General features: G+C 36.5%; 1 pseudogene; it reads left to right on the forward strand.

Annotated features, from left to right (window-relative positions):
- Positions 1-781: 781 nt before the first annotated feature.
- Positions 782-14172, forward strand: part of LOC114026301 — a 45734-nt pseudogene continuing 32343 nt past the window's right edge.

Consider the following 14172-nt stretch of genomic DNA (forward strand, 5'->3'; position numbering starts at 1 on the left):
GTACAGTATTGCATAGTATCTCACAGAAGGAATTTGAATCCAAGTCTTCATGATTCCAAGTCTGGTACTGTTTCCATTATTTAACACTATTACTTCCCCCCACACACACACCCAAGGCAATTGGAGTTAAATAACTTGCCCAGGGTCACACAGCTAGTAAGTGTCAAGTGTCTGAGGCTGGATCTGAACTCAGGTCCTCCTGACTCTGGGGCCGGTACTCTGTCCACTGTGTCAACTAGCTGCCCCTTCAATACAATTTCTAAGAACAGTTGAATTAAAAAAAAAAAGGTACAGAATTATCTCCAAGTTACCTAGTCTAATGCATTCATTTTGAAAACCGAGAAAATGTGACCTACTGTAATAGGGTGAAATCTGAAATAACTGAGGTGGGGAAAGGTTTGAGCTTCTAAGGATACAGATTTAACTAAGCAATGCATGGCAATTACATAAGAAATCAGGACCAGGGGAGGAGCCGAGATGGCAGAGTAAAAGTAGCGACTTGCTTGAGCTGTCCTCCAAACCCATCCAAATACCTGTAATAAATGACTCTAAACAAATTCTAGAGCAGCAGAGCCCACAAAAAGACAGAGTGAAACAAATTTTCAGGCCAGGACATCCTGGATGGTTGATAAGAAAGATCTGTTATGCCAGACTGGGAGAGGGGCGCAGTTCAGAGTGGGCCATGCAGGCAAAGACCTGGCCTCAGGGGACTGAATTATGGGCAGCTGTGGTGGTTTCCAGACTTCTCAACCCACAAACATAAAGACAACTTAGAGGGGCAATGGGAAAGGTCTGTCTGAGCTGGGTGAAAGAGGAGTGCAGTCCAGCCTTGGCCATAGTACAGCTCCAGGGCAGTGGCCACAGCAGCAGCTATTGCTTCTGGAGCTCTCAGGTCCACAGAAGGTAGGGGGATCTAGAGACTGATCAGAAGGGGATTACAGGGATATCTCTGCTGGCACTGAGGCAGGATTATATTGCTTTGTTCATGGACTGACGTTGCAATCCTGGTTAGCAGGCTTGGGGTGAAGAGGAATGCTGGCATGGTGGACCTTGTGGTGGTAGAGAGGGAATCCTCCTCACAGTTCCAAGGCAGAAGAGTGCTTGTGATCACTCATAGACCAGAACACAGGCCAGGAAAGGAGTAAATACTTCTCCTTTGATCATACCACCTTGGAAGAACTGAAAATTTACAGGTCCCTGGAAATATCTCTGAAAACAGGTGGACAAAACATCTGAAGCTTGAGACAGTACACCCTCCACATTGGAAGTAGAGTCCTACCTTAAAGAGTTTAAAATCAAGTAATTGGTTGGGGACATGAGCAAACCTTAAAAAAAAAAAAAGACTATAGAATTGTACTCTGGTGACAAAGAAGATCAAAACATACAACCAGAAGAAGACACAAAAGTCAAAACTCCTGCACCCAAAGTCTCCAAGAAAAATATGATTTGATCTCAGGACATGGAAGAGCTGAAAAAAGATTTTGAAAATTAAGTAAGAGAAGTAGAGGAAAAACTGGGAAGAAAAATGAGAGTGATGCAAGAAAATCATGAAAAATGAGCCAATAGCTTGCTAAAGGAGATCCCCTAAAAATACTGAAGAAAGTAACACCTTAAAAATATAATAACTCAAATTGGAAAACAGGTCCAAAAAGTCAACGAGGAGAATGATGCCTTAAAAAGTAGAACTGGCCAAATGGAAAAGGAGGACAAAATGTGAAGAAAATAATTCCTTAAAAATTAGAATAGAGCAAATGGAAGCTAATGACATTATGAGAAATCAACAAATTATAAAACAAAACCAAAAGAATAAAAAAAATAGAAGACAATGTGAAATAGCTCATTGAAAAAACAACTGAACTGGAAAATAGAGACTAGATGTCATTTTTCAAGAAATTATCAAGGAAAAATGCCATCATATTCTTGAACCACAGGGTAAAATAGAAGTGGAAAAAACCCACCAATCATCTCCTGACAGAGATCCTGAAAAGCAAACTCCTATAAATATTATAGCCAAATGCCAGAGTTCCCAGGTCAAAGAGAAAATATTGCAAACAGCCAGAAAGAAGCAATTTGAGAACCATGGAAAAACAATGAGGATAACAAAAGATTCAGTAGCTTCTACATCAAGGGATCTGAGGGTTTGGAATATGATATTCTAAAAGTCAAAGGAGCTAGGATTAAAACCAAGAATCACCTACCCAGCAAAACTGAGTACAATCCTTCAGTGAAAGAGAGGACTTTCAATCATTCTTGCTGAAAAGACCAGAGCTTAATAGAAAATTTGAACAAGACTCAAGAGAAGCATGAAAAGGTAAAAAGGAAAGAGAAATCATAAGGGACTTATTAAAGTTGAACTGTACATTCTTACATGGTAAAATTATATTTGTAACTCATGAGACCTTTCTCAGTACTAGGATAATTGGAGGGAATAAAATGTATACATATATATATATATATATATATATATATACATATATATATATATAAACAGAGGTCACAGGGTGAGTTGAATATGAAAATATATCTAAAAAAATAAAGGTAAGAGGTGAGAGAGGATTATACTGGGAGAAAGAGAAAGGGAGAGGTAGAACAGGCTAAATTATCTTACATAAAACAGAAGAAAAGACTTTTACATTGCAGGGGAAGTGGGGGGAGATGAGAAGGAATGAGTGAATCTTATTCTCATCGGATTTGTCTTAAGGAGGGAATAGCATACACACTCAACTGGGTATATAAATCTATCTTACTCTACAGGATAATGTGGGGGTAAGGGATAAGAGAGGGGGGAATGATAGAAGGGAGGGCAGATTGAGGGAGGGGGTAATTAGAAGCAAACACTTTTGAGGAGGGACAGGGTCAAAGGAGAGAATAGAAAAAATGGGGGAACATGATAGGATGGAGGGAAATATAATTAGTCTTTCACAATATAACTGTTATGGAAATATTTTGCATGACTACACATATATAACCTATGTTAAATTGCTTGCCTTCTCAATGAATGTGGGTGGGGAGGGAAGAAGGGAGAGAATTTGGAACTCAAAGTTTTAAAAAAATGAATGTAAAAAATTGTTTTTACATGCAACTGCAAAATAAGATATACAGGCAAAGGGTTATAGAAATCCTTCCTGCCCTACAGGAAAATAGAAGGGGAAGAAGATAAGAGAAGGGGTGGCTGATAGAAGGGAGGACAGATTGGGGGAAGGGGTATTTAGAATGTATGCCATCTTGGGGTGGGAGGAGGGTAGAGATGGGGAGAAAATGTGGAACTCAATATCTTGTGGAAGTGAATGTTGAAAACTAAAAATAAATAAATTAATATTTAAAAATATGAAAAGCACGGATTTTGAAGACAGCTGCCCTCTATCAGCTGTCTAGGAGGATCACCCTATCTCAGTCACACTGAATGTAGGTGGTAGGTGCCAGAAATGAATATCTACTCATAGTATGTGGGGAAAAAAAAAGTTTTGGAATTGCTTCATTTTTGTATGAGCAACAAGAGGGCAGGGACTTGGTATTTGACCCCTAATACAAAAGGAGATGGATTTTTATGTTTAAAAGAAAACAATTAGTGGGACATAAGTCAGAATTCAAAATTAGGCAGTCTGATTTCTAATTGGAGGAAAGATTAAGGGCTTTCTGGGTTGGATGCGGCATGAGTGAGTTTTGAGAGCTAGGAGAGGGAGATTGAGCAGGTGGATTTTCTGGATGTGAAATGGGATGTCACTGAATTCCCACAATTAGTAAGCAGGTGGAATTTACAGGAAAATGAAATGAAGTTCTTAAAATGGAGACAGTTTTGTAAGATGGAGTTTGTTTCACACCGTTTCCACAATTTTCTCAATTCCCCCCACCCCGTTTTTGATTCATAGGAGACAGGGTCAGCCCAATCATCTCATGGATCACTTATCTTTAAGCCAAATTTATAAGGTTATTAGTGTGCTCATGCTTACTATCAACATTACATACCAAGAAAAGAGCACTGTGAAGAGTCCTCTTGTATAACTTAGTGCAACAGCTCTCACAGATTCTAACAATAATGATGATATCCTAAGGAGACAATCCTTGTTTAATAGACTTTACAAGTAAACTCAGTCAGGGAACAGATTAAACTATTTAGAGGGCTCACAATGGACTGATTTTGAAAGGGGAGATTTTCAAATCAAAATTCAGCAAACATAAACAACATGAAACAAAAGGTCAAAGCAGTTCAATAATGGTCATCAGTATTATAGAACATCAATTCTCCTTGTATCCTAGTAACCCACTCCCAATGTCCATTTAATCATCACATTTTGAGTTGAGTTGAAGATGACTCATGTAGTTATCTTGTCCTTGTTAATCTTCTCTTGAACATTTCAAAATAGTCCTCTTCCCAGAGACAGAACAGAGACAGTGCTCAGACTACCACACATAACATTTTTCTCCTGTACTGATGGACTATTTTTCTGAATAATGCTTCAAACAAGCATACCTGAAATCAAGTTCAAAACAGTATCAGATTATATTCCCATAAGAGTTTACACTTATTTCACTAACCATAGCTTAAAGCTTTAATACTAGTAATTTTCTCACTTTTCCTTAACAGTTACAGGTCATTTATCCTATACTTATAAACTGAAACTAACAAGATTCTAGGGTTTTAGACATACAGCAAATACTTGAGAGTTTATTCATACTGATGTATTGAAGTTAAATCTTTGAACCACCTTATACATTTTCATAATTTTATAATAGAAAAAAAATCTTTCAAATGAAAACTCACTCATTATTAGAGTAAACTTGTAAATACACCCCCCTCCATTTTCAAGGAGTATGAGAGGGAATCCTATTTTCTTGTTCTTGTTTCTTAAACTTCAGTACTTTAAATTTTGCAACATGCAGCCAATAGAGCTGATAAAATCTTATGGCTCTGACTAAATAGAAAAACAAAATAAAGGGACATTGTAATATTCTAGTTATGAGGTGAAGAGGGCCTGTATTAAGGTAGATGCCTTGCAATATGACCAAAAGGGACTTAGATGTGTGAGAGATTTTGAGAAGGTAGAATTAACAAATTTGTTCAGGATATTTCATTATTTGTATTTACATCTCCAGTTCATGGTACAGAGTAGGTGCTTAACAAATTCATGTTCCTTGATTGCTTTTTTTCTTTTTTACTTCTGGTTGAAAATGTGAAGTCAGGGAAAGTTAGGAGTTGAAAATTTGAGTTTGAGAGCCTATATAAATAAGAATGATGTTGCCCTGATTAGAAATATAGATGTTTGAAACTGAGGTGAGTTTTGGGGAAAATTAAATGAGTTCTACTGTGGAATATTGAGTTAATATGTCAATGGGACATCCAGGTAGAAATTTCAAGCAGACAGTTCATGATAATGACTTGGAGCTCAGGGGAGCATGTCAAAAGATATACCTAGATTTTGAAGTCTTTCAGAGGGGGAATATGGCTTCTAGAAACCTGTCTATTGAGATTATTTCTAAACACTCATTCTCGTTTGAACCACTTATTTTTCTTCTCTGAATGTAGTTTCCTAAAATGTCATTGAGTTTGTATAAAAATAGAAAATGTGTGCTTATATGATCAGAAACATAGTGTTACTGTTACTAATTGATACAATAGCAGCAGTGGCCACAGTAGCAACAGCAGTTTTGGAAGCTCTCAGGCCAGACACAGTAACAGGGGCAACTGCTCAGAAAGAGATTACAGGGGACCCTCTGCTAGCACTGGGTTCAACTGGCACTGATTGGAAACTTTATTATCCAAATGCAGTTCTGGGTCACAGTTCCAGAGTGGAGAAGAACACTGGGGGTCAGTCAAAGAGAAGCTTTGGCCATACTTGTATCCAGGTCCTGGGTGGCAGTCTCAGGATGAGGAGGAGCACTAGCATAGTAAAGTTAGCAGTCACAATGAGGGAAAAAGGCCTTCCTCACAGTGCCAGGGCAGAAAAAAAGAGTGCTTGCAGTCACTCACTGACCAGAACACAGAACAGGAGAGTAGTAAACACCTCTCCTTAGATCATGGAAGAACTGAAAACTTACAGGTCCCTAGAAGTACCTCTCAAAATAGCTGCACAAATCCCCTGAAGCATGGGACAGTGGGCCCTACACCATGGAAGAAGATCCCCACTTTAAGAAAGAGTTAAAAGTCAATAGGTTGGGAAAATGAGTAAATAAGGGAAAAAATTCTGACTATTGAAATTTAATATGGTCACAAAGAAGATAAAAACATATACTCAGAAAAAGACAATAAAGTCAAAGTTCCCACATCCAAATCCTCCAAGAAAAATGTTAATTGGTCTCAGGCCATGGAGAGCTAAAAAAGGATTTTGAGGGTGTTGAGCCAAAATGGCAGAGTAAAAGCAGTGACTGCTTGAGCTCTACCCCAAGCCCCTCCAAATACCTGTAAAAAATGGCTCTAAACAAATTCTAAAATAGCAGAACCCACAAAAAAGACAGAGTGAAACAAATTTCTAGCCCAAGACAGCCAGGATGGTTGATCAGAAAGGTATATTTCACCTGCCTGGGAGAGGAGCACAGTTTGGCATGGGCATGCAGGCAAAACAGCCTCAGCAAACCTGAAGAAGACCTCAGAGAACTGAATCACAGGCAGCTGTGGCAGTTTCCAGACTTCTCAATCCACCAACGCCAGACAATTTAGAAGGTCAGTAGAGAAATTCTGTGTCTGAGATGATAGAGAAGCTCAGTCCCAGTCCCAGTCCCCAAGTGCAGCCCCAGGCTGGTGGGGCTTCCAGAGCTTCAAGCGCACAGACTGAAGGGGAATTGTGTGGCTGATCAGAGGGGGATTGCAGGGATCTCTTTGCTGGTGCAGGATTCTCTCGTTTTGCCCTTGCTTGAATCTGGGTCACAGTTCTGGGTGGTGGTCCTGGGATGAGGAGGAGTGCTGGCATGTTGGAGCTTGTAGTGGCAGTGGAAAGGAAATCTTCCTCATAGTTCCAAGACAGAAAACAATGCTTGTGGTCATTCATAGACCAGAGCACAGACCAGGAAAGGAGTAAACACCTCTCCTTTGATCATACCACCTTGGAAGAACTGAAAATTTACAGGTCCCTAAACAATAGCTGCATAAAACTCACGAAGCTTGGGACAGTACATTCTCCACACTGGAAGTAGACCTCTACCTTAACAAAGAGTTTAAAACTCAAGTAATTGACTAGGATCATGAGCAAACAGTACAAAAATAATCTGACCATAGAATCTTACTTTGGTGACAAAGAAGATCAAAACATACAACCAGAAGTCAACAAAGTCAACGCTCTTACATCTCAGACAAAGCAAAAACAAAACTAGACCTAACTAAAATAAATAATGAGGAAAACCACATTATGTTAACAGATACCCTAAACAATATACTAATATCAAGAATTTTTGTAGCAAGTTTCTCTGATAGAGGATATATTTCTCAACTATGAGTATGGAACCAAGTCAAATTTCCAAAAATAAGAGCCATTCCCCAACTGATAAGTGGTCAAAGAATATAAACAAGGAGGTTTCAAAATAAGAAATTAAAACTACAATCATATAAAAAAGCAGTAAATCATTATTCATTATAGAAATGCAAATTAAAAGACCTATTAGAATTGACAAATGATGGAGAGAATGGGGGAAAATAAGTATACTAATGCACTGTTGTCATAGTGATGAAATGATCAAACCATTCTACAGAGCAATTTTAAACTATGCCCAAAGAGCTATAAAACTGTGCATAATGTTTGACCCAGAAATACCAGTACTAGGACAATATCCCAAAGAGATAAAAAAAAGGAAATTTACTTACATACCCAAAAAACTTATTTTTTGTGGCAGCAAATAATTGGAAATTGAAGGGATCCTGATCAATTGTGGAATGGTTGCACAAGTTGTGAGGTATGTATGTAATGAAATACTATTGTTCTATAAGAGATGATGAATGTGGATACTTTCAGAAACCTGGAAAGACTTACATGAACTGATAAAAAGTAAAGGTGAAAAGAACTAGGCAATCATCGTTCGCAGTAACAGCAATGTTGTAACAATGATCAATTGTAAAAGATTTGGCTCCTCTGATAAATATAATGAGCCATAGTAATTCCAAAGGATTTATGGTGAAAAATGTTACCCTCCTCCTTTGAGAGAACTAATGAATTATGAGTGCAAATTGAAGCATAATTTGTCAATTTATTTTTTTTTGAAAATATGACTGGTATGGAAAAATGTTTTGCATGATTTCGTGTGTATAATTGATATCATATTCCATGCCTTCTCAGTGGATGTGTGTGGTCGTAGGAGAGAGAGAGAATTTGGAACTCAAAATTAAAAAAAAAAGAAATAACATTAAAATAAATAAGAAATTAAAAGAAGCATTTATGAAACACTTGCACGGTACCAGGCACTATGCTAAAACCTTAGAGACAAAGAAAGGCAAAAATAATTCTTGCACTTAATGAACTGCATTCTATCCTTCTATTGAGGGAAATAATATGCAAATAGCTAGGTTATTTATATTCTTATAAATATTTTATATTTTATTCTGTTATACTTATGATCTGGAAAGGGATGATCTGAGTGACTAGGGGATCATGAAAGGCTTCCTGAAGAAAGTCTAATATGAGTTGAGTCTTGAAATCTTGAAAAAGACAGAAAAACTAAAATCAAGGCTTGAGGAAGCAGAGAATTCCCAGTGTGGGGAGACCTTGTGAAAAGACAAAGAGATGAAAAATGTAGTTTTTGTCTGATCTTGCACCCATTTGTTCTACTATTCACAACTTTGGCCTTTAAGCAAGCTACAACAAAGGCAGATACATATTTTCTCTTTTCATTCCCTCCTCTTAGTTTCCTTCAAAAACCAATTCAAGTGGCATCTCCTGTTGAGGCCATTCCTGATCCCTCCAGCTGATAGGGCCTCCCCTAGTAATTGTATTCCTTTTGTTTGGTATATGTTTTTATATGAATTATGTATGTGTATAAATATTTGTGTGTGTGTGTGTGTGCGTGTGTGTGTGTATTTTCTCTCCCAAATCTCTGTGACTACCAATGGAATATCAGGTTTCTTACAACAAGGATTATAATTTTAGCTCCCTGTTCTATGTTCCCAGAGCAATCTTTGCTTCACAGTAGCTGCCTAATGAATGCTTTTTGATTGATAATAATGTGTCTCAATATCTTTATTTTGTAAAGATGAGAGTGTTCGTTTGAATAACCCCTAAATTTCATTTCAGCTCTACATTTATGATGCTATGAAAATTGCAAATAAGCGAAAGGAAGAGTGGTATAAACGGGATGCAGTGTTGTTCAATAGAATGAACACTGTATTTGGAATCAAAGAGCCTAACATCAAATGTCAGCTATTCTGCGGCTGAACTGTGTGACCTTGAAAAACTCACTTAATTTAGATAAACATTTTTTTTCTCTAAAAAAGTGAGGGGTTTATACTAAAGTATCTTCCAAATAAAGCAATGGGGGAGATGGTTAAAAACTACAAAGGAAGTCTTTAATAAAAATAAATATATCATATAGACATAAAAAGATGGACATGGCCAGATCAAGAACAATTTAGACTATTGATAGCTCTATTTTGGAAAATGTAAGGAGTTTAATAGCATCTGTAGAAAAGAAGCAATACTTGGAGTTAGAATCATTAAAACAAGAATCTTAAGCTGACAGGGCCAGATTGAATCTCGGACTGTATAACTCTAATCTAATTTTTGTAAAGAGCAGCTTTATTTGAAATAACTAATTGGGTTCGAACATCTAGTTCAGTGCTGACAAGCTGTATATCATCGGTAATGCCCAACTGTTGAACAATTATGACAGCCCTGAGTAAAATAAATAAACAAATAAATGAAACCTTACAAATTCCACAAAAATCTGTACCAAAATCTTCAAAAATGAAAATTGGTATATTAATTTATAGTTATATATTTTGTATTAGTGAGACCTTTTTTTCTTAATGCTAATTCTTTTTGATTCAATAATCCAATCTAAATTCAATCAATATGAATTAAGAACCTGCTGTGCGTAAGGCTTAACAGTTTCCAAAATAGTTCAACCTAAAGTTCAGCCAAAGGGCATTGAAAATAGATTCATGGTGGGCATGAGAACAAAGATTAGCTACAAAATATTTTTTTTAAATGTAACATCCTCTCTGGGATATACATTTATACTTTCTGATCAATACACTTGCATATGATTACCTTAAATTCAAGATACCCTGAGGATCTGTTATCTTAAATCTATAACTCATGAGCCCCCACTGCTGTGTTTCTCTTTTCTCTGGTAAGTCAAAGACAGAGATTAAAGGAAAGACATTCACTGAAATGAAATAGCAAGTATAGTAGCAAAAAAAAATCTTCCCGTAAAACTGAGGCACAATTTCCTCATACACACACAATGAATGCATATATATACATATCTGTGTACATACATGCATATATGCATGCATATGTATATATACATATGCACATGCACATAGATGCATGCATACATACATACACATATAATATCACTAGAAAGAGTGGATACACATTGGGTTCATAAGTGCAAAGGCACACAAGTAGTAAACAGATGTGGTAAAAGCCTACGTAGAGAGGGTATACTTAAGTCTCTGATGTAGCAAGGTTGCTGATGTCCTCTCACTGTTCCCTCCAACATTGATGTCATATTAATAAGAAGGTCATGGTTCTTCGGGCTATACTGAAATCCTGTAGTAAATTATTTCTTCTCCGCTTTCCCCAAAATATCCAGAATTATTACCCTGAAATCAGAAATATCTTCCACAAATCTGTTCCCTCGTAGTCTCAGCTCTAAGGTGTTCCATCTTGCAGGTAGCTTGGTCTCGTAACAAGGAACCAGACACTCTCTCTCTTCTGGCTAACACCCTGAATCAACTCTACATCTTTGTTCTGCTCATCACATATTAACTCGTGCTTCTTCTCTGACACCATTGTGGAAGACAGGGAGGGTGAAGAAAACAAATACTCCTTCCCTTTTCTAAACACTCCCAGGACCATAAGCAAGACTTCAAGAACTGTTATTTTTTTTTTCCTTCTTATAGCTGTTTGTTTTCACTACTTAGAGTGAGATAATCAGCCTGACTTTTAACATTCAATAAGATATACTTAATCTTCAGCCATTCACCTTGATCTAGTTGTCTTATAATATTAACCTGTTTGCATTAGGTTTTCAGATATTTTTGGTAAACCTTTAAGATCTTCTTATTCTACTATTTTGGAAAATTCCTTTTCTGTTTAGATCTTCCCATCATTCTGCTCTATTATACAAAGAATGAAAAATGAAAATAACAAAAATAATATGGAGGATCATAGGATTCAAAAAATATTCATTTAACAGTATTAAAGGCCTACTATGGGCCAAGCATGGTTGTAGGTGGTAAAGATGAACTATTGTATAAGAAGGCAAGCTAGTTATATAGCAAATGGGAGATATTGCTAGTGGACAACTGTATACCCTCTGCTATCATTTGGATGTAAAAAAAAAATGTGGGATACTCTTTACAAAGTGGGTGCATCTTGCTTTATCAATTTATGGAAGAATTTGTATAATAGTGGAAAACACAGGTCTGAGTGTGGCTTAATCTGCATCGTAGGAGGGGATAAAACTTCATTGATTTCAAAGACCAATTGATGCATTAGAATATTGTTCATAGCACAGTGTTCTACTACTGTGTTATGATGCTATGATAATAGAAAGGTAAAAGCGAATGAGTGTTCAAAGAATTCTACTGGAAAGATAACCAAATAAATAAAGTTCACTTGTTTTAGAATATAATCCTAACTGGGGAGCTACGTGGCATAGTAGATGGAGTGCCAGGTCTGAAGACAGGAAGACTCATCTTCTTGAGTTCAAATTTGACCTCAGACAATTACTGATCACGTGATCCTAGGCAAGTCACTTAACTTGTTTGCCTCAGTTCTCTATCTGTAAAATGAACTGGAAAAGGGAATGGTAAGCCACTCTAGTAACCTTGCCAAGAAAATTCCAAATGGGGTCATGATGGCCATGACTAAGGCAGCTGAACCACAAAAATATAACTATTGGGTGTATTAGGGAATGATCTGAGGAAGAGGGAAATATTTCTGAAATATGAAGATTGGCATAAAGTATGGAGAAGAACATTATGAGTGTCTGCAAGGGTCAAGCGATAAAATATAGAATTTGGGGAATAGTGAAGAAAACCAGATTTTTTTCAACCAAAAATAAGATGATAAATTGTCATATATATTATAGAAATATTCTTGTTTAAGTTTGAGGACAGGATGAACTAGGCAGCCTCTAAAGTTGCTTCCAATTTTGAGATTCTCAGATTAATAAACATAATGTAACACTGTTCACAAACTAGTATGGAATAGCAATTTGTAATGTATGTACCTCTAGATTCCTTCCCTCCCCCTCTCCTCCCACTGTTGGCAATATTCCCATAGCTTATCAAGTATTTTTCTAACCATCTAACAAAGTATGCTATTTGACTTATTTTCCTAGTTCAATAATGATTATGCCATATGGGACAGCATCAACGATGTTATTAACATCAAGATATATTTAATCTATTGCTTCTCTTTGATCTACTAAGTCACTCTGTCATATAACAAAATGAAATTAATCTGGTATTCTTCATTATTTATAAAGATATATTTATTTCTAAGTAAGTAAGTTACTAAGTTTCATTCTGTTAAGTGTTTGCCAATCAATTATTTGATAGAGTCTAACAATTTGTCAGTAATTTAAGTTTTAGTCAAAAATTAACCTTTCTATACCTATGCCTCCTTTTGGGGGTAAGGGAAAATATTCATCTTTTATCATTTGTCTCAATGAACATCTGAAAATTCAGAGATAATGATAAATTTTCCAGCTGACTCTATATGAATCATCAGTTTTGAACCTCACAACAACCCTGAGAGATCTGAACTATGGACTTCAACATAGTAGGTCAATATCAGACTCACACTGATCACAGTGCAGCCTAATTGGAAAAGCCTTGGTTATACCATCAGAAATCTTGTTGCAAATCATGCTCCCTCCACTTACTAGCATTATGGCCTTTGGGGAGTTACTTCACCTCACTGGGCCTCAGTTTCCTCATTTGTAAAATGAACAACTCAGATTAAATGATGCCAAATGTCCTTTTCAGCATTAACCTTCTAATCTGTACAAAGAACCAGAGGAGGTTCATCTACCTATCAATCTATAGATCAATACATAATATGTACATAATATAGATACATAGAGAGATCTGTGTATCTCTCTCTCTGTATATATATATATATATATATTATATGTATGATCTAGGTAACTAGCTATCTTCTCTCATCTCTTTTTCTCTATCTCTGCCATCTCTATCTCTCTCCCTATTATCTATTATTCTATTTTAACAGATTAATATGTCCCACTTTTAACACATAATGAACATAAAGCCTTTGGCATGTTAACTTCTTCAACACCCAGACAAATGTCTAAGGATCTAAATTGCAGAACATTTATCACTAAGGTAACAGTCCTTAAAAGAAATATAATGCCTCTTTGGAGTGTGCACTAATCTTACAAGAGGTGTGTGTGTGTCTGTGTGTGTGTGTGTATGTGTGTGTGTGTACAGGTTCTACCTAACTCTAAGAAGACAAATAATGTATGATCACTGATTCCTATAGCATGGGGGAAAGTACAGAAAGGAAATGCCCCTACCTTGGATACATACTGAATGTGTGACCCTGACCAAGTCACTTAACTTCTCAGAGCTCTAGACAATGTTCTAAAGTTTCAGGTGCTGATACTTTGTATAATGGGAACAATTCTATATGAAAATGTCCAAAGATAAGAAATATTATTTTTATTTGTTTATTTGTTTTCAGTCTGTTTCTGCCTTGGGTAGTTCTAATATCTAGGAAGGTTTTTGGTTTATTATTGCTTTGATTTTGTTTTTTGACATATAGCTTGAACTTGTCTTTTTGTACCTTCCACAAATCACTCCTTATTCTTCTCTCTGTGATCAAAAAGAAAGATCTGATTCTTCATCTATATGACAGTCTTTGAAATACTAAAAGACAGCTCTTTGTACTCCCTGAGTTTTCCCTTCTCCTGGCTAAACCATTTCCTTCAATTGATCTTTAAATAATAAGAACTCAAGGTACTCTGACATGCTGATTGTCCTTCTCTGAAGGTTATCTA

The sequence above is a fragment of the Vombatus ursinus genome, unplaced genomic scaffold (genome assembly GCF_900497805.2).
Source record: "Vombatus ursinus unplaced genomic scaffold, bare-nosed wombat genome assembly UNPS02014837.1, whole genome shotgun sequence".
In the NCBI taxonomy this organism is placed as follows: Eukaryota; Metazoa; Chordata; class Mammalia; order Diprotodontia; family Vombatidae; genus Vombatus; species Vombatus ursinus.